The 22,034-nt window shown below is 43.8% G+C and overlaps 1 long non-coding RNA gene across 2 annotated transcripts in view; it reads right to left on the bottom strand.

The window, feature by feature from the left end:
* The window catches only part of LOC145720590 (uncharacterized), a 54,945-nt gene that overhangs the window by 31,921 nt on the left and 990 nt on the right, over positions 1-22,034 (bottom strand). Inside the window, exon 2 of one of the 2 annotated variants that reach the window (XR_014143670.1) lies at positions 18,794-21,101. This is a non-coding gene — a long non-coding RNA (uncharacterized LOC145720590). The remainder of the gene's footprint in view (positions 1-18,793; positions 21,102-22,034) is intronic. The other variant, XR_014143671.1, reaches the window with a different exon arrangement.

Raw genomic sequence — 22,034 nt, 5'->3', positions numbered from 1 at the left:
ATAATAGCCTAGAAGTGGGAACAATCTGGGGCGCCTGGGTGGCTCAGTCAGTAAAGCATCCAGCTCTTGGTTTTGGCCCAAGTCATGATCTCATAGGGTGTGGGATGGAGCCCTGAAACAAGATCTGCACTCAGCAAGGAGTCTGCTTGAAGATTCTCTCCCTCTGCCCCTCCCCTCGCTTAAGTGCTCTCTCTCTCTCTCAAATAAATAAATCTTAAAAAAATAAAAAATAAAGGGTGCCTGGGTGGCTCAGTTGGTTAAGCGACTGCCTTCGGCTCAGGTCATGATCCTGGAGCCCTGGGATCGAGTCCCGCATGGGGCTCCCTGCTCGGCAGGGAGTCTGCTTCTCCCTCTGACCCTCCCCCCTCTCATGAGCTCTCTCTCTCTCATTCTGTCTCAAATAAATAAATAAAATCTTTAATTAAAAAAAATAATAAATAAATAAATAAAAAATAAAAATAAAAGTGGAAACAACTCAAATATCCATCAATTGTTGACTGTGTAAACAAAATGTGATACAGTGGAATATTACCTGACCATAAAATGGGATGAATTACTGATATATGCTATGACATGAATGAGCCTGGAAAACATGGTGAGTGAAAGAAGCCAGACACAAAAGACCAAACATTGCATGATTCCATATATACCAAAATATCTAGAACAGCCAAATTCATAGATCAGTGGTTGCCAAGGGCTGGAGGGAGGAGACATTGGGGAGTGGATAGGAGGTTTCTCTTTGGGGTGATAAAAATGTTCCAAAATTAGAGTATGGTGGTGGTTGCAAAACTCTGTAAATATACGGAAATTCATTAAGTTATACACTTTTAACAGGTGAATTTTATGGCATGTAAATTATATCTCAGTAAAGCTATTTAAAAAAAAAAAAGTTTCTTCAAGCCCTCAAAATAAGACTCACCTGACTTCACTGTGCCAAATTCAGTGACTATAAGGCAATGTCTAAACTCTAAGGGAAAGATTGCCCTAAAACTTTTACACACAGTCAAAATGTCTACTCAAATACAAAAGAAACAGACAGACTGCTGAAAAAGCTACACAAGGGTGAAATCTAGCCAAACAAGAAAGAGTCCAACTAAAGAATGTGACGCCAGAGAGGTGAAGGTAATAGAATTGGAAGTGAAAATTGAATCAACTTAAATATAGAACCAAGATAAAACAATAGGAAAAATATGGTTTGAATAGAATGTAAATGTTATAAACAAACAAAGAAAATTGAGTCCTTTCTTTCAGAGATGAGGAGAAAAATATTAAACTACTTTCCTCCTCCCTTCCTTCTGCCTTTTGAGTTTGTTCTCTATATACATGTTTTTTGACATAGTCAGTATGGCTCTAGGTTAGACTGTTTTACAGGAACGAACAACTCCAAAATCTGTTGGCTCAACAGCACAAGTTTATTCCTTCCTTAGGTTATATATCTAACACTGGTTGTCCCAGGGCTCTGTGCTACACACTCACCTTGAGACCTACACTGACAGAGCTTCACCATCTTGTAGCTGCAGCCCTGGAAATACCCGGCCCTCATGTCAACACCCTAGGGGAATAGACTGCTGGAGGGTGATCACTGGGCAATAAAATGCTTCAGCCCAGACGTTAAGACTTGTCACTTTGACTCACACCCATTTGGCTAGCCCATCTGACTCACAGCCCATTGCCCTGTCTTAACTGCAAGGGGACAGGAAAATGTAAAGTGTAATGTCCCTGGCAGGAAAGGAGGACTGGGTGTGGGCAAGTTCTAGAAGGATCAACCATGGCAAACGACGTGGCTCTGGTCAGTCAGATCTGCCTTCCTTGGACTTGAAGTACATCTCTAAGATGCAAAAGGTCGGGAATGGTAGAGAGTCTTCCGCCTCTAGCCATTGCAAAATAGACCGCCCCTCCTGGGATGCTAATGCCAGCAGCACTGTGTCTGGGGGTTAGCTTCAGATCTTGTACTGGTCAGTGACAGCCTTGCTGTCCTCACAGGACCTGTGGTGACTGTGGTTTTCCTGCACAGCCTGGTAGCCAACCTGCTTCACCAGCTCTCCAAAGATGTCCATGTTTTTCCATAAGTTCTTTATTTCCCTAAAGCAGCCAAAGTGGATTTTTGTCATTTGAAACTGAAAACCTGTCCTGATTGGGGACTGCTATGCATACAGCAATTAGGGCATTCACGTGACTCGGAAACCTGCCCATTCTCATTAACTTGTTCTGTGCTTACGGATGAGACTTACGATAGAAAAGCCGTATTTGTGGGTTAGGCATAAAGGAGTTTACTCCCATTCCCCAAGTGGGGCTATTCCTACCAGAATTATCCTTGTTAGCTTGGCCTTTATGAGACCTTTATTTCCTTTAAGAGTAAGAACAAAAGAAAGAATGTATCCTATCAACTATGACAGGACACATTCATACATGCCCCATTTCTTTCTCAAAACTGAGAACTCCGGATTTTTTTGAAAAAGATTATTTATTTATTTATTTATTTATTTATTTATTTATTTATTTATTAGAAAGAGAGAGAAAGCACAAGCAGCAGGAAGGGAGGGGCTGAGGGAGAGGGAGAAGAAGACATCCCGCTGAGCAGGAACCCTGATGAGATGATGCAGGGCTCAATCCCAGGACCCCGAGATCATGACCTGAGCCAAAGGCAGATGCTCAACCAAGTGAGCCATACAGGTGCTCCCTTTGGATTTTTTTTTTTTTTTTGTCATCAGTAATTGAACACTACCTGTAGCTCTACCAGCACTTTAGGGTGAGAGCTGGAAATAATTTCTCAAGTACTAAACTGCAGCTAACTGCCAAACCCATTTTGTGAGGAAAAGTGTGGTGCCAAGCAACTTCCAGCTACAAAAAGGACACATACAACCCACAGACTGGGAGAGAATATTTGCAAATCATGTATCTGACTTGTATCCAGAGTATATAAAGAATATTTATAACCCAATAATAAAAAGGACAACCCTATTAAAGCATGGACAAAGGATTTGATTTTGATATTGCTAAATATACATATATACACACACACAAATCAAGGACATACACATTAGAAGGTATTAGGAAAATGCAAATCAAAACCACAGTGAGATCGCACTTCACACCCAGTAGGATGGCCACAAGTTAAAAAGACGGACAATAACAAGTACTGTCAAAGATGTGGAGTAACTGGAACCCTCTTCCATGGCTGGTGGGAACGTAAGATGCTGCAGCCAATCTGGAAAACAATCCGGCGGTTCCTCACAATGTTAAAGCTAGACTTACCACATCACCCAGCAATCCCACTGCTCAGTAGACAGCCAAGAGAAATGAAAACAAATGTACGCAAAAATACTTGTACACAAATGCTACAGCAGCATTATTCATAATAGTTGAAAAGTGGAAACACTTCCAGTGTCCATCAACTGGTGAGTGGACAAACATAATGCATTATATCCACACAGTGGATTGTTATTCTGCCATAAAAAGGGCAGGAGAACTGATACATGCTACCGCAGGGAGGGACATTGAAAACACGATCCCCAGTGAAAGAAGCCAGTCACAAAGACCACACGTTGTATCATCGCATTCATATGAACTCTCCAGAAGAGGAAAATCCATTAGAGATGGAGAGTAGCTTAGCGGTCACCAGGGCCTGGGGGAAGGAGGAATAAGGGGCTGCTAACCAGTATGGGGTTTCTTTTTGGAGTGATGAAAATGTTCTAAAATCAATTGTGATGGTTGTACAATTCTGAACCACTGAATTGTACACTTTTTTAAAGCTTTTATTTCTAAGCAATCTCTACATCCAACCTAGGGAGTTGTAGCCTCTACTGACTGAGCCAGACAGGTGTCCCATGAATTGTACACTTTATTTTATTTATTCATTTTTTAGAGACAGAGACAGAGAAAGAGCCTGCTGGGGGGGAGGGGGGGGCAGAGGGAGAAGGAGAGAATCTTTTTTTTTTTTTTTTAAGATTTTATGTATTTATTTGACCATGAGTGAGAGAGAGCACAAGCAGGGGAAGCGGCAGGCAGAGGGAGAAGCGGCAGGCAGAGGGAGAAGCAGGCTCCCCACCGAGCAGGGAGCCCGATGCGGGGCTCGATCCCAGGACCCTGGGATCACGACCTGAGCCGAAGGCAGACACTTAACCCACTGAGTCACCCAGGCACCCCTAGATTAGAGTTTCTTTCTGTAATAGATACAGATGTGTGTGGTTATGGCCAACAAGACCGATATTTGAGCTTTGAGTTTCCCTCTCTCCTTTTATAAATCTTTTTATTTCTTCAATTTAATAAAAATTAGTATAGATTCTAAATATTTTATTTAAATTGTATACATTAATTTATACTAGCAATATTTCACTTATTTATTTATTTGAGAGAGAGAGCAAGAGCTTGTACTCACGAGCAGGGGGAGGGGAGGGGGAAGGGCAGAAGGGGAGGGAGAAGCCGACTCTCCGCTGAGCCAGGAGCCTGACTCCAGGCTGGACTCCAGGACCCCCGAGATCATGACCTGAGCCAAAGGCAGATCCTTAACCGACTGAGCCACCCCGGTGCCCCTATACTAGTAGTATTTAATTTTATCTTATTAAAGGGTAAACGCTTTCAAAGCAGCATTGGCTAATAGGTCCCTAAGAGTGGGCTTCCCACTGATGTGAGGAATCCACGTTTGTCCAGCCCACCTTTCAGGTGAGTCTCCAGAAGGAAAGAAAACAAGAGCCACGTTCACCTCTCCTCCTGCCCTTCCACCTCCCCCTCTGCTCTGCGTAAGAAACTACTGTTAACCGTTGTGTGTACCCTTCCCATCTTCTTTTCCACAGAGTGACATGCAGACAGATAAGCATATTCAGAGACCTATCACAGTGATTTTTAGGTCGGTGGCTTTTTCACTTCATAATTCCTTAGAGAGTTTTCTTTTTCTTTTTTTTTATTTTTAAGATTTATTTATTCATCTTAGAGAGTGAGAGTGCATGTGCACATGTGAGCGGGGTAGGGACGGAGGGGGAGGGGGAGAAGCAGATTCCCTGCTGAGTGCACAGCCCTCCCTAGGGCTCGATCCCACGACCCTGAGATCACCACCCCAGCTGAAATCAAGAGTCCAGCAAAAATCAAAAGCCTGACTCTCAACCAACCGAGCCACCCAGGCACCCCTAGAGAGTTTTCTTTATTGAGCATAGATCTCCACCAGGCAATTTTTCCCAGCTGCATGGTTTTTAGTTTGGTTGGTTGGTGTGGTTTGGTTTTTAAATTTTTTATTATTTTTTTTAAATAATCTCTACCCCCAACATGGGGCTCGAACTCGTGACCCTGAGATCAAGAGTCGCATGCTCTACTGCCCGAGCCAGCCAGGCACACCCCCAGCTGCATGTTTTTTATTATATGAACTCACTTATAGTGCATTCTGGATTCATCCTTCCTAATGATGAAATCAGTAGCAGACATTCTGTTTTCTGTCGTAAAGAATGCTGCACACCCTTGCGTTTGTGTTTTTGTGCCCATGTGCCTGGTACCTAGAAACAGGGCTCTGACAAACGGCAGCTCTCCAGAGGAAACCGCCGACCGTTGCTATGTATCCTTCCAGTCTTTTTTCCCGGCTGTGGCATGAAGATAGAGAAGCACACACACGCATAGAAATATATCTCAGCGTCTGTATGGTAAAAAAACAAGACTGAGGTTGGATTTTGGACTTTGATAGATGCTGCCAAGTCGCCTTCCCAAAAGGCTGTAGCACCGTCCCTGCCTCTCCATACTCCCTTACACTGGAAAGGGTCAATAATTTTTACATTTTACCGGCCTAATGATGGAAACATGTTCTAACTTACATTTTCCGAATTGCCAGTAGGACTGATCATTTTAGTTTGTGTTTATTAGCCATTTGTATTATGTATGCTATGCATTGCCTATTTATTATGGTCAACTTTTCTTTGGGTTTGTTTGTTTTTGGTTTTTTTTTTTGGTCTTTCTTATCAATTTGCAATTAGGCTATCACCATCGTGGATGTTAGTTAGCCTTTTGATTATCACTCAGTTTCCCTTTAGCCTGGTTTTCCTAACAATTTCACTACTACTTCCCTTTTGTTCACCATCATGTTAGCAACCATTTACTAATACCTTAATGTTATCATCTCATATCAAGAAAAACAAAACACTGAGCTCCTAATTTGCCCTCTTTTTTAAATATTAAGTTCTCTTATGCCTGGATATGAAATATTCATGCAAGTTAGCATGGGCCTTGAGGTTAGCCAAACAAGTGTTTCCCCCAGAACATTCAGGAGCAATTACTCTGAACCTACCTTGTGCACAGTGGCAGAAAGCCACTCCTTCTGAGCACCTTTCTTTCCCCCTTTCTGTGTAGGAAGCACAAATTTCTTCTTGTCCACAGGCTCTCCTGCTTTCAAAAGAGCAGGTCTGCTGAGGCAGAACGCAGGTATTTGCTCAAATGTCACTTCCTCTGCAGCACATTTGTCTGGCTCTAGGCTTTAGATGCATCTGCTTATTCTTGATCTCTGATGTATATATTCTATGAGTGTATTATAAGGACCCTGTATACCTAGAAAACTATAACGTGTGGCCTTTTAGCCTTTGCAGGGCCAACGTGGCAGGAGAGAGAATAGGGACTGTAGGAGATGATGCCCCTCCTCACCTCTGATGGGTAAGTAAATACTGGGACTTGTTGACGTAACATGTGATTATGGCTGCCATCATATCAGCAGGGCCTGAGTAGGGGTTAGCGATCATTACCATGCATGTTAATATAATTTTAAAATCATTATTTCCAGGGACGCCTGAGTGGCTCAGTCGGTTAAGCATCTGCCTTCGGCTCAGGTCATGATCCTAGGGTCCTGGGATTGAGCCCCGCATCGGGCTCCTTGCTCAGCGGGAAGCCTGCTTCTCCCTCTGCCTCTGCCCTTTCTCCTGCTTGTGCTCTCTCTCTCTCTCACAGATAAATAGATAAAATCTTTAAAAAAATAAATCATGTTTCCACAAGCACTTAGTTGTATGGCTTTATCTCCTAAACTTCACAGTACAGCTAAGAGGCATCTTAATCTGCACTGATATCATTTCCTACTGAGTTTCCTGAAATGTCCACGCTGAGATGTAGGCACAGGACACCAGGATTGGCTCTTATTGGCAGTTAGTAGACAGGAAGAGCTTCCATAAAACATAAATCGCCATTAGCTTAATTTTTTTAAGGTCACTCAGGAAGGCTGTATTTGGCACCACTGTCTGGCTCAGTCATTCCCAGCAATAAGCTTAATGTGGAACTGCAAATGATTTCCTTGAAGGTAAATTGTGAACAGCGTTTCTTGGAAAGTTTAACTTTCGAGAGCAACATCAAAAGCTTTCATCTACAGATGCTTAGGGGTTAATGGCCACTGGAGAACCTGTATTTAAAGCTGCCTACTGATCCTCCTGCCTGTCCGAGATTCAGACTGCAGGAGCGTGGGGACGTGGCCACATCCCAGCTCCTCGGTCATCGGCATCATGCTTAGCACTCACTGAGCTCTGCGGTGCATACAGGCAGAACGTGAGGACAGGGCCTTTGCGTACGACGACGTTTGATCTTGGTGGCACACCTGTCAGGCAGTTAGGAAGCTGAGCCTCAGAGAGGTTAAGGGACCTGCTCAGGAGGTGGAGAAGCCGAAACGCAAACCCCACATCTGTGCGTTTCTCCTTGCCCTCTTCTGCCCTCTCGGTGGCGGTGGTGGACTGCTGAGTCTTTCTGTCCTCACCCAGTTTGGTCATTTGCATATTCATTTGGCCTTTCACCTAATGAGCTGACAAAAGCTGGCAAATAACTAATGAGTGTGTCCTGCGTGCTAAAAAATGGTCAGGCGCCTTACATCTGTGATCTCTTAATCCTCACAGTTCTAAGAGGTAAACCTTTGAACTTTTTATTTGAATACTGTCATTTTTTTTTTAAGTAGAAATACATACAGAAAAGTACACAAATCCTAAGTATCCAGCCTAATAGGGATTCACAAAGTGCGCCCTTCTGTGTGATCACACCCTAACCAAGAAACAGAGCGTTGCCAATATTTCAGGAGCGCCCTCGTGCCCCCTCTCCACCGCTGATCCAGGCCTCCAGCCCAGGATAACCACACACCTGGCTCTTCACACCAGAGATTCCAGGTCTAGAGCAAGGGTCCCTTCTTTGGAGCTGACAATAGACTGGTCATTTTTGACCCCTGAAGCGGCCTTAGCCAGCTCTGCCTGCTGTAACAAAGTACCCCAAAAACTGGGCAGCTTGAAGAACAGAAATTTATTTCTCACGGCTTTGGAGGCTTGAAGTCCAAGATCAAAGCGTCAACCAATTTTGTTCCTGGGAGCTCTCTTCATGCTTGCAGACGTGCCCCACCCTTATGATCTCATTTAACCTTAATTGTGTCCTAAAGACCCTATCTCTATAAGCTCTCTAGATAGTCACATTGGGGGTTAGAGCTTCAACATATGAATTTGGGGGGTAGGGGAGACACACAATTCAGTCCATACAAGAAACCAATGCTTCTCAAACTTTGGTGGCTTTAGAATCCCCTGGGGAATGTGTTGCTAGAGATTCCAGATCCTGTCCAGGAGTCACTGACGGAGTGGGTCTAGGATGGAGAACTTTCCTTGATGATACTCACTGCACTAGGTGGAAAAGCCATCAAGCAGAGACAGCCTGTTCTGAGCTGTCTTCTTTACCTTCCTCCTACTTCTTCACCCTCTCTCTGGCTAACACACTTCTCTCCACGCAGGTTGCATGAGGATTTTTGTGTATGATTTGGAGAGGGTTGCAAATAATTGAGAAAACAGCATTTTTCTTAATACAGGTTTTATACTTCACAAACACAGAGTGAGATTGGGAAGCTGGACATTTCCTGGCATGTGGGACTAACTTCAAAGTGAAGAGCATAGAATAATGATTTCAAATCAGAATTTTCAGGAGCTCCTGTCTGGCTCAGTTGGTGGAGATTGCGACTCTTGATCTAGAGGTTGTGAGCTCGAGCTCCACATTAGGTATAGAGATTACTAAAAATAAATAAATAAATGAACTTCAAATCAGAATCTTTAGTAAATGTCCCATAACTTTTACTAGAATACCCCAGATGTCCCCATATTGCAAGGCATGTCAGTAATATTTATTTTAAATAAGCATTTCTTCTACAGGTGCTGAGTTCCTAATATGCACCAGATGCACTGAGCATGCTTGCTTGCCTAGGCTCCTTTCCCACATATGCCTCGTTTTGGAGCCAGAGAAAATGCCTGCCTGTCATTACGGTTCTAGCATCAACTCTTGGATTCTCTCTGTCACCACCTGGATGTCCAACAGTTCCATTCAATTCAGTTCTAACACTAACTACCCAGAGTTAGCAGCAGACCCCACAGTTTTAAGGATTCACTTCCACAGGACTACCCCCACTGCAGATGCCAATTGCAAGTCCCAGCCACCCATACTTCTGATGGAGAAGCTACAGATCAGGGGCCCCATGACCCCCTCCTCAGGTTCAATACTTGGCTAGAATGACTCACAGAACTCAGGAAAACACTTTTTTTTTTTAGATTTTATTTATTTATTTATTTGAGAGAGAGAGAGACCATGAGAGGGGGGAGGGTCAGGGGGAGAAGCAGACTCCCCGCTGAGCAGGGAGCCCGATGCGGGACTCGATCCCGGGACTCCAGGATCATGACCTGAGCTGAAGGCAGTCGCTTAACCAACTGAGCCACCCAGGCGCCCAGGAAAACACTTTACTTATGTTTACTAGCTTATTATGAAGGATACAATTCAGGACCAGTCAAATGGAAGAGATGCATACAACTCAGGAATAGCCTAAAGGTATTTGGAGCTATTATGGAACATCCATACCTTCTCCCTCGCCGCACCTCACCGTGTTCATGGATTGGGAAGCTTCCAGAACCTGCTGCTTAGAGATTTTTATAGGGATCCCATCACACAGGTATGATTGATTAAATCATTGGCCATTGGTGATCAAATTCAATCCCCAGCCCCTCTCCCTGCCCCAGAGGTCGGGAGCTCTAAGTTCCAACATCTAATCATGCGGTGTTTCCCCTGGCAACCAACTGCTTCCCGAAGCCATCCTTGGCCTCCAAGGGCCACCACATTAGCATAAACTCAGGCATGGTCAGGCTGCCTGGGTGGCTCAGTTGCTTAAGTGTCTGCCTTCGGCTCAGGTCATGATCTCAGGGTCCTGGAATCGAGCCCTGTGTTTGGCTCCCTTCTCAGTGGGGAGCCTGCTTCTCCTACTCCCTCTGCCCACCACTTGTGCTCGCTGTCTCTCAAATAAATAAAATCTTTTTAAAAATTTTTAAAAATAAGCTCAGGTATGGTTGAAAGAGGTTTATTATAAACAAAAGCACTCTTATATCTCTTATCTCCTAGGAAATCCTAAGGGCTTTAGGAGCTCTGTGCCAGGAACTGGGGACAAAGATCAAATATGTATTTCTTATTATACCAAATAGTAATTAAGAGTTGCTAGTTTGTTTTTACTTTTGATTTTCCACAGTGAAGGTTATCATATTTCATTTGAGTTTTCCACTCCTAGCTCAGTCCATGAGTTGTGCCAATGAGACCTTTCCACCTCCCCAGTCAGGTATCAGAAGGTCTTTGAGGAGCTCCACTATGTGTGTTCACTGGGAAATCACACACACTGTAAGGCCAGACTTGGCTGCACCCATTAGCTGTACACAAACAGTACAATGCTGTTCAGCCTTAAGATGGAAGGAGATCCTAACATGTCACAATATGGATGAACCTAGAGGACTTCATGCTAAGAGAATGAGCCAGTCACAAAAAGATAAATATTGCATGATTCCATTTATATTAGGGACTTAGAGCTGTCAAATTCAGAGAGACAGCAAAGAGAATGGTGGTAGCCAGGGGCTCCTGGAGGAGACCGTGGAGAATACAGAGTTTCAGTTTTGCAAGATGAAAAACTTCTCAGATCTGCGGCACAACATTATGAATGTAATTAATATCACTGAACTGTACACTTCAAAATGGTTAAAATGGCCCATTTTATGTGTTCTTTTTAAAGATTTTATTTATTTATTTGACAGAGAGAGAGAGAGGGAGATAGCACAAGCAGGGGGAGTGGGAGAGGGAGAAGCAGACTTCCTGCTGAGCAGGGAGCCCCATGGGGGACTCGATTCCAGGACCCTGGGATCATGACCTGAGCTGAAGGCAGACACTTAACGACTGAGCCACCCAGGTGTCCCTTATATTATGTGTTTTTTACCACAGTTTTTAAAAATCTAATTGTGAGGACAGGCCTGGCACACATGAAATAAATTGAAAGCAATGGAAGATAATAGGTAATTAAGTACTAAACTGTGCAGTGCTATTGGAGCTGAGAGAATAGAGATACAATATTAATTTGATTAGTGGAACAGGTTTGAAAGAAAGGTAAAAATTGAATTCAACCTTGAAAGAAGACAGTGGCAATAATACCGAAACCAGTATATTATTAGAGAAATTAAAGTAAAAAATTAAGTTACCATGTTCACAACTTAAGAAAAAGCCTTTTCAGGGCGCCTGGGTGGCTCAGTCGTTAAGCGTCTGCCTTCGGCTCAGGTCATGGTCCCAGGGTCCTGGGATCAAGCCCCTCATTGGGCTCCCTGCTCCGCAGGAAGCCTGCTTCTCCCTCTCCCACTCCCCCTGCTTTTGTTCCCTCTCTCGCTGTGTCTCTCTCTGTCAAATAAATAAATAAAATCTTTTAAGAAAAAGAAAAAGCCTTTTCATTGAGTAAATAAATGAACTGATAAACAAGTACATGCTGAGGCATATCTTCAATCCTGCCTCTTGTCTCCGTTTGTTCGGGCTGCTGTAACAGAACCCCACAGACTGAGGGGCTTCAGAAACACAACACTGACTCCTCACGGCTCTGGAGGCTGGGAGTCCAAGATCAAGGCACCAACAGATCAATGTCTAGTAAGGGTTCGTTTCCTGGCTCATCAACAGCTGTCTTTTCGTTGTGTCCTCACGCGGGAGAAGGGGTGAGGGAGCCCTGTGAGGTCCCTTTGATAAGGGCACTAATCGCATTCACAGGGGCTCCACCCTCATGACCTAATCACCTCCCCAAGGCCTCACCTCCTAATACCGTCACACTGAGGGTTAGGTTTCAACATACGAATTTTGGGGGGACACAAACATTCAATCGATGGCATTTCTGTGGTTATAAAGGAATTCATGTAGTCTGTATTTTTGAAAAAGCACTTCCTTTACAATTATTCGAAAGGCATTTAGTTAGGATATCTTGGGGCACTTTCTTCTTTCTGCCGAGGTTCCTGAAATATCTCACAGAAAGTGTCACTTCGTAATGAGAATTTGGCAGAAATTTTCTGCTGGAGTAGTTGACGTCTATGGGCCTTAATTATAAAGTTGGCTAATGTAGCTCGTTATAACACAGTAGTTTGGATGTGGAGCCAGTACTAAGTTTCACATGGATAAAGGGGATTGACTTTCAGCCCAGGTGATTGGTGGGTTCCTTGTGCTTTATTCCGGCCCCATGTCCTCAATGTCTCACTCTTCTTGTTAAGAGCCTGGACCAGATGAGGTGACCTGTCACATGAGGGCACAATGGCCAGCCCCTCAGACAGGAACAACAGCCGGGCCCCTGGAGCCTGCCACTTCTTTGGTGTCTGCGAATAGAAATGCCGAGCTGGTAAAGAAGGACCAGTTTCCTTGAAGCTGCTAAGACAAATATTCATGTCGCTTCTCCAGTGAGCTCTGTTTGGAATGTGAGAAACTATAACCTCTCTTGGGCTGGGGACCCGCCCCCGCTACTTCTTTCCCCCAGTGGCTTCTAGGGAAGGGAGGAAGCATTACACATTGTTGTGTGTTACCTGTATTTTGTGAGCTTTCTCTTTAGGGGAAAAAGAATTTTTTTTATTCTGGCTCCACTGCTGGAACTAAAAAGTTACTCCTTAATGAGACTGACACAAAAGAAGGTTAGAAAAAGGGGCAGCTTCTGACTTATTTAGGGATCTCCCATTTTTGTTGAGGTGGAAGACGGGGCTTAGGTAACACAGGATCATTTTTCCCTAATATACTCCCCCTTCCTTTAGACTTTGGGAGTTCAGCAACTCCCTCATTCAGAGTAGAGGCATCTTGTTGTCTCCTGTTATTTGAATTGTTCCAGGGACTCTTTATAGTTTGTTCTTTTAATAGAAGGTAGAAGTTATCACATGAGTCTGGGGTAGTTTTAGCTTCAGGCATGGACTCTTTCAGAGGCTCAAACAGTATAACCAGTGTGGTTCCTTTCCAGCTGCCCCAGGTCATGTGCTACGTGAAGCCAAGACACCAGTCAGCAGTGCCAGGAGAAAGGCGAGCTGTGACTCTTGCTCAGCAACTGTCTTTGGCCTGAACTGGGTCATGCGGTCATGCTTGAGCCACTCCTGGGACGAGGAGGATGAGAGGCCTGGCCTGAGTTCCATCCCGTCCATGCAGGAGAGAGTGAAGCTAAGCGGACCTAAGCAGAGGCTGGAGAGCTGTGCTCCTTGGGCACCTCACAGCACGGGGCCACAAAGCTGCTGCTCCTCGAGCTCCATACAGGTGGGTGTGTTTATCAGTGGTTTGTTCGTTTTTCCTGCTGAGTAGTATTTCACAGTATAGACCTATCACAGTTTCTTTCACCATTCACACGCTGAAGGACGTCTGAGCTGTTCATAGTTTCACGCTAGTATGAATAAAGCGGCTATGGGCAATCGTGTAATGGTTTTCATGAAGACATAAGTTTTTGTTTCTCCAGCAGAAATGTCCAGTGGTGTAATTGTTGGGTTAAGAAGCTGCCAAACTGGGGCACCTGGGTGGTTCAGTCGGCTAAGTGTCTACCTTCGGCTCATGGTTCCATGGTCCTGGGATTGAGCCACGCATCGGGCTCCCTGCTCTGCAGAGAGCCTGCTTCTCCCTCTCCCTCTGCTACTCCCTTCTTGTGTTCTCTCTCTCAAATAAGTAAATAAATAATCTTAAAAAAAAAAAAAGAAACTGCTAAACTATTTCCCAAGTGGTCGTACAATTTTACATTCCCATGAGCAAATGTGTGAGCCATCCCATTTTCTCTGCATCCTCGCCAGCATTTTGTATGACCACTACTTTTTATTTCAGCCGTCCTGGTAGGTTTGCAAGAGCATCTCAGTGTGATCTTAATGTGTCTAATGCAAGTGACATTGAACATCTTTTCATGTGCTTGTTTTCCTTCCATATATCCTCTTCAATGAAATGTTTATTCATGCATTTTGGCCATATTCTAATTGGATTGTTTGTTTCTTACCATTAAGTTTGAGAGTTCCTTATATATACTAGAAATGAGCTCTTTATCAGATATGTGTTCTACAAACATTTCCTCCCAGTCTGTAGCTCGTACTTTTATCCTCTTAAGAGGACCTTTCATAGAGAAAAAGGTTTTATGAAATCCAGTTGATTGATTTTTTTTTCTTTTATGAGTAGTGTTTTTGGTGTCATATCCACAAACTGTTCAACAAGCCCAGGCCCTGAAGATTTTCTGCTGTTTTCTTCTAAATATTCTAGTTTTACACTTCACTTTAAAATCTATGATCCAGGGCGCCTGGGTGGCTCAGTCAGTTAAGCGACTGCCTTCGGCTCAGGTCACGATCCTGGAGTCCCGGGATCGAGTCCCGCATCGGGCTCCCTGCTCAGTGGGGAGTCTGCTTCTCCCTCTGACCCTCCTCCCTCTCGTGCTCTCTGTCTCTCATTCTCTCTTGCAAATAAATGAATAAAATCTTTAAAGATTTTTTTTTGTTTATTTATTTGACAGAGAGAGACACAGTGAGAGAGGGAACACAAGCAGGGGGAGTGGGAGAGAGAGAAGCAGGCTTCCCGCCGAGCAGGGAGCCCGATGCGGGGCTCGATCCCAGGACCCTGGGATCATGACCTGAGCCGAAGGCAGACGCTCAACGACTGAGCCACACAGGCGCCCCATTGAATAAAATCTTTAAAAAAAAAAAAAATCTATGATCCATTTTGAGTCAATTTTTATAAAAGGGGTTAAGTCAAGGTTTTTGGGTTTTTGTCCATGGACGTCTAGTTACTCCAACACCATTTGTTTGAAAAGACTCTCCTTTCGTCCATCGAATTGCTTTTTAATCTTTGTCAGAGACCAGTTGGTTGGTCTTGTGTAGGCTATCACTTTGTTCTCTATTCTGGGATCTATGTGTTTGTCCCTCAGCCGGTACTGCAGTCCTGATTACCATAGCCATATACGGAAACCAGAATATCAAGTAGAGTGAGTCTTCCTACTTTTTTTTTTTCAAAATTCTTTGAGATATCCTAGTTCCTGTTTTTTTTGTTATGTGAATTTTAGAATAAGCTTTTCTATGTTTACCAAAATCCTTGGTAGAATTTTGATAGGAATTGCATTAGATCTATCCATCTATACATACAGATCAATTTGGAGAGAACCAGTATCTTTGTTATGTTGAGTCTTCCAATCCATGAATACAGTATGTCCCTTCTTTTTTTTTTTACATTTTTTTATTTCTTTCAACAGCATTTTGTAGTTTTCTTTATATATGCCCTTACATATTTTGTTGGATTTACACCTAAGTGTAAGTGAAGGAGATGTTCTGTTCACTTCCCCATCCTGGGCCCTGCTTGCCGTTTCTCCTTGCATTCTCCTTCCTACAGCTTTGTGTAGTTTAGAAGAAAGAAGATCCCCAGTTTGGGATGTCTGGGCTCTGCTAGGGTCCTAAGGCTTTAGTCTGAAGCTTAGGAACTCAGTTTCTACGTAAGTTAAGATCTCTGCCTTGAGAAGTGAGAAAATACTCACGGGATGGATAGCTTCCAAACTTCACTCATATATTCACTCTTTTAGTCAGACACATTTGTGGCCAGTGCTGTAGCTACGTGGCACTTCACACGTTGACATGTTCACCATGCCAGCTGCATAGCTTCAGCCGGACAGCCTTCGTGATCTGGTGGGTAGGGAGCAGCCGTGGGGTCAGTGAGCAAGGACTCCTGATGTTTTCCATCATATGCAGCCTCTTTTCCTTTACGTTGGTGTCACCTCACCACTTCAATGTCTTCCATTGCTTTGTATATGTTCAGTGATTTCCTTTCAACGTGGTTACTTTTTGTTGTCCCCGAGCAAGCCCCAAGCAAACTGTAATCTTCTTCAGCACAAATCAGGATCTGTTCTTGTAGCTTCTCACCGCTCCTGCCTTCTGAGTCCCCATATCTTGCCTTTCCTTTTGTAATTTTGGAGGTTTTTTCTTTCTTTTTTTTTTTTTCATTTGTTTATTATTTTTTTTTCCTTTCCTGCTGTGGTGAGATGTTGTTTATTTAGTCTCATTGATCCTCCATCTCTGCACATCAAGGTCTCTAACACAACATTGAGGAGGAAAACGATGGTAGTCTTAAATTGCTCTCATGTTTCCATCTCTGAGAAACTTAAAGTCATTATATTAAGAAAGGCCTTCGGGCACCTGGGTGGCTCAGTTGATTAAGTGACCAACTCTTGATTTTGCTCAGGTCATGATCTCAGGGGCTTCAGATCGAGCCCCGGGTTGGGCTCCGCACTGAACATGGAGCCTGCTTAAGATTCTCTCTCTCCCTCTCCCTCTGCCCTGCTTGTGCGCTCTCTCTCTCAAAAAAAAAAAGTCCTTGTAACATCTGTAAAGTACTAACTCTTGGAATATGTCCCACTGACCTCAGGCTCTTTCCTTCCTTTGGTGTGTATCCAATTGCTGCAGCTTTAGGAGCTTTAGGAGCTAGAAGTTCAGGAGCTCCGCAAGCCCTAAGGTGCTAGACAATTCAGGTAGGGTGACAGCTTTCAGCATTCTTGGGAGAAGGCCCAGAACTTCTAAGTTTTCAACCAGGACCCAAAGGAGTTGCGACTGGCATATTCCCAGGGGGCAAAAAAAAAGAGGACAATCTTCTTATTTTGGTGAAACCTTGAAATGATGGCTGGTAGTTACCAGGCCAAGCCTACTTGTCTCAATTCCACTCCGTGATGCTGGCTGTGGCATCAGGATAGGTGACATAACCCTGAGGCTAGACAAGTGAAGATGTGGTGCTATCTCTCAGATACCTCTTTCCTGACTGGATCCTGATGGATACAATAGCCATTTATAACTATTGTAATTTGAGGATGAACCACACAAGGTTGCAAAAAACATGAGATCTTGCAGAAAGTCTTAAATCTCTAGACTCAGAGAAGGAAACAAGATTTTTTTTAAAAAATGCTGGATAAACAAATTGTGGCATATTCATTCAATATGTACTGAATGACACAGTAGCCTATGCAGCAAAGAAAAGGAATGAACTATGCCTGCACCCAACCAGAGAGATGCATTTCTGTGACATAATGTTGAGCAAAAGAACTCAGATGAAAAGAATACATACTGTATGAGTCTGTTTCTATGATATCCAAGAACAAACAAAACTATATCTGGTGATACAAGTCAAAATAATGGTTATCTTCTGAAGGGGGCTTAGTACCTGGGTGAAGGCACAAGGGAGGCTTCTGGGCTGCTTGAAATTTCTACATCTTAATTTGGATGGTGGTTACATGGGTATATACTAATGTAAGAGTCAGCCAAACTGTGCACTTAAGATTTGTGCATTCTAGGGGTGCCTGGGTGGCTCAGATGGCTGGGCGTCTGCCTTCGGCTTGGGTCATGATCTCCAGGTCCCGGGATCTAGCCCCACATCGGGCTCCTGGCTTGGCAAGGAGTCTGTTTCTCCCTCTCCCTCTGCCTGCCTCTCCCCCTGCTTGTGCTCTCTCTCTCTCAAATGAATAAATAAATCTTTTTTTTAAAAAAAAAAGCTTCTGCCTTCGGCTCAGGACATGATCCCAGTGTCCTGGGCTCGTGCCTGTGTTGGGAATCCCTGCTCAGCAGGAGGCCTGCTTTTCCCTCTCCTCTCCACTCATGCTCTCTCTCATTATCTCTGTCTCTCTCTCCCAAATAAATAAATAAAATCTTTAAAAAAAAAAAAAGATTTGTGCATTCTATGTTATGTGCATGTGTATGTTATATCTCAGTAAAACAATAATATAAAATTCTCAGTACAGACTAGACATTAAGAGTATTTATAGAATAAATAGATGTGTGACTTGAGCTTCCTAACTTGGTTTCATTTATTTCATCAATAATAGCTAGAAGTTTAGAAACTTCTTGATGTTAAATTGTGTACCCAAGTGACATACAAAGTTTTAAAATACATCTTCTCAGAGTAATGTGGTTTAACTCTACCACAAACAAAATACTGTGGGTCTTGGCAGTTTGTCAAGAAATATTGTCAGAGGGATGCCTGGGTGGCTCAGTCGGTTAAGCATCTGCCTTCAGCTCAGGTCATGATCCCAGGGGCCTGGATCAAGTCCCGCATCAGGCTCCCTGCTCAGTGGGGAGTCTGCTTCTCCCTCTGCTGCTCCCCCTGCTTGTGCTCTCTGTCTCTCTCTCTGACAAATAAATAAATAAATAAAATAATTTTTAAAAGAAATATTGTCAGAAATATTTCATATGGTCAGAAACATTTCATATTTCTGAAACACTCAACCCATGTAGACATTGGTATATACAGGTAAAGATTGATTGATTTTAAGATTTTATTTATTTGAGAGAGAGAGCATGTGTGCACTTGAGCAGGGGAAGGGGCAGAGGGAAAGAATCTTTAAGCAGAATCTTCAGTGAGCATGGAGCCCAAAACAGACACAGGGCTCAATCCCATGACCCATGATATCAAGACCTGAGCTGAAATCAAGAGTCAGATGCTCAATTGAATGAGTCACCCCTGTGACCCGGTAAACATTTATTTTAATCAGATTAGTATTTATCATCCCTTTTAAGTACCCAACTGGACTTACCCTGTGGAGGATACACAGGAGACAGGCACCATCTCTGAAGGAGATTACAGTCTCTCTGTGCCTGCTTTTTGTGGAGACGAGAACACAGATTCAGACTCTGCATCTCCTACTAAGACCGGACTCATGTCAGTCTGGAAAGTGGGACAGATAAAATCTGTGTCACCCATCAATATCTCTTGTGAAAACTTATTTCATTACTACAGGTTGACAAATGCCTTTAGTGCATCAGTGCATTGCTCATCCAAAAGAATGGGTCTGTCCGTACAGGTCAATTTCATGTTTATCACAACATCCTAATACTAATAAGGTTCACAGCTATTGAGCATCTTTGACATGCTTATCCTATAATAGCTTCATATGTGTAAACATTTAAATTTCATAACCCTGAGCTATTATGCTTTAACTCGCTCTAGGTTCACAGGTATTCAGTGTCAGGGCTAGAATTTGAACACAGCCTGATTCCAGAGTGGACTCTCTTAATCATTACCATATATAATTTTTTAAATTGAGATATAATTGACATATAACACTGTGTAAGTTTAAGGTGTACAATCTGTTGACTTGATACACTTATATATTGCAATATGATTACCACTATAGAGTTAGCTAACACCTCTACATGTTACATAATTATCATTTCTTTTTTGTGGTGGGAAAAATTAAGATCTAGTCTCTTACATTACCATATATTCTTAACCATTCAAGGCAAGAAATGATGGGAAGCTGTGCATCTGGAAGCAGATGATTTGAGCTATTTTGATAGAGTAGTGCATTATATCACAGCAGATTGGGATGACATTTCAGGATCATGCAGAGGGCTTGAGCTACAATTCCCTTTCCCAACTATATTACATTCCTGCTGTTTGCTGGCTTTCTTCTTCACTTATTCGGGTAACAAATAATGAGTGCCTGCCTCCTATGTACAAGGTTTCTCTATTGTGTGTAGGAAACGAGAAAATAAATAAGACACAGCCTCTTCTGTATTTCTGGCATATATTGCCCTTCGTTTCTTCCTCCTGTTCATAATTTCATTCTGCATATCTTTTTTTTTTTTAAGATTTTATTTATTTACTTGCCAGAGAGAGAGAGCGCAAGCAGGGGGAGCGGCAGGCAGAGGGAGAAGCAAGCTTCCCGCTGAGCAGGGAGCCCGACGCGGGACTTGATCCCAGGACCCTAGGACCATGACCCGTGCCAAAGGCAGATGCTTAACCAACTGAGCCACCCAGGCGTCCCATTCTGTATATATTTGCATCAGTTCAAACTGTTGCTTACTGATGGGAGGTGACCTCAAAGTGACTTTAAAAGTCCTGACTCTTTGCCTTTTGGCATCAGTTAACAATGGCCACAGCATCTGGATCCTACTTCTCAGTAAAATGCATTTTTTGACAGCTCAATGCAAGGTTTGTTTTTGTTTTTAATTCGGGAGTGTTTCAAGTCTAACTTAGTTCCATCATTTACTCCCTGACAGCTTGATAACCAGGGAGCAATAACTCCCTTATCTGTGGGCTGTTTAATGACGATATAGTACTGCCCTGGGAGCAATAGACTAAGGCCCTTTCCAGATGCCATATTTTCAGACTTTCAGCTGGAAAAAACTTCACGATGTGAAATTTATTCTGATTACTTTAAGTCAGGATTTTGTCTTATTTAGAAACAAAAAAAATTGACCTCTGGCTTGCTGCCTCCTGTATTTCTGGCTGTGGGCCATATGATCATCTAATTTGAGTTTTTCAGGCAGACAGAGGTTAGAAACAGGCAAATGTGGCCTCAACAGCAGGTAAGTGTGTCAAGACTGTGACAGAAATTGTGAAGACTGCTATAGAAATTGCTTTTTTAAAAAAGTCACCTCCTGTTCTACAAAGCATCGCTGTCTGTTCCTTTCTCTGTTGTCCTTCACCAGGTTCTCTTTGGGAGCTTAGGTCCAAGAGACACCAATCAAAGATATTCAGTTTCCTCAGTTTTTGTTGCCTACAGGTAATTATGCTAAAAGTCTGTAGTAGTAGATCTTATTATGCTTGAGTACATTATGCATTCTAGAGCAGAAGGTTTTTGCTGGAAAGCTTCACTGTCAGATATGATTTGCATTTTTTACTACTTTTCTTTGCTCCTTGAGGACAAGCATGTTAAGGATTCCTTTGTGCATAAACAGAATAGCAAAACACAAAACAGTCTATCTGTGGGCTTGAGTCTGTGTTCCTAACAAGACTGGCATTGCTTTAAAAGAGGGCATGCCTTTGCTGCAGGGCCTATATAGTTTGTTTGGAATGGTGAGGGTGTGGGAGCAGGGCAGAAACAAGTGCAACTCCATCTGTAATTAAAAACAAAATGCCAAGTCGTCAAATGAAAGCAAATCAAATAGCAAGTATTGGAAATTAAAGTTATTTAGTCCTAATATTTTTTAAAAATGTTTTATATTGGTCTTTTTGAGACCTTTGCCCTGCTAGTGTTGAGGAATGTGCTTAGTGGGCCTACTGAATAATCCTGTCCTGTGGGTAATTGCATTTAAGTCACCTCCAGCTTGGGAATTCAGGGGTTCAAGACAGAGAGACGGACCCCTGATACCAAAGGCTGGGTGCTGTTTGCCCTTCTCGGTCCATGAGGAGGCTGGCACCGAGCCTGGTACACTCCTGCGGGCATGGCCTTGGCCAGTGGGTCGGTTTGGTGTACGCGGCTCTTAAATGCCCCTTCCTGGCTGCTTTCGAAGGCTGCGGCCGGGTCGCGGGAGGCAACATGAGGCTTGGACGCTTGGGGAGAAGGGCCGTGGGCAGCTGGGTGTCGGGTGCTAAGGCGGGCGAGGGCCGGGCGGCAGTGCCGGCACCCCAGCAGGGCCCCGGCGCCGACAATGCTGCCCGCCCGGGCCCGCACGAAATCTCCCCGCGCGCTCCGCGTTCGTTCGCAGAGGCCGGGCGGCCCGGCGTGCACTGCGCCGGCCGACCGTGTGCTGGCGGCTGAGCGGACGGAACATAACGCTCGGACATGAGCCGGGCCGGCCGTCGCCTCCGTATCCGCTCCGTGTCTCCCCTTTTATTCCAACTGCCTGGGAGTCGGCTCCACGAATGGAAATCAGCCCTCTAAATTCAACCCCGTAGAGTCGGCGCCAGCCAATAAAGTGCGCGGGCTCAAGCCACGTGACAGTAGCGGGGCGGTGCTCTGGCGGCCCCGGGATCTCTATGGTTTTCGCGGCTCGCTAGAGGGCGTGTGGTCCACTGGAGGACTCCCTACATTCTTCCTCCATTACCTC

The sequence above is a fragment of the Leptonychotes weddellii genome, chromosome 3, assembly GCF_054177405.1.
Source record: "Leptonychotes weddellii isolate Sample4059 chromosome 3, ASM5417740v2, whole genome shotgun sequence".
NCBI lineage: Eukaryota > Metazoa > Chordata > Mammalia > Carnivora > Phocidae > Leptonychotes > Leptonychotes weddellii.
The sequence above is the reverse complement of the archived record's forward strand: the minus strand, read 5'-3'. Positions and strand labels throughout refer to the sequence as shown.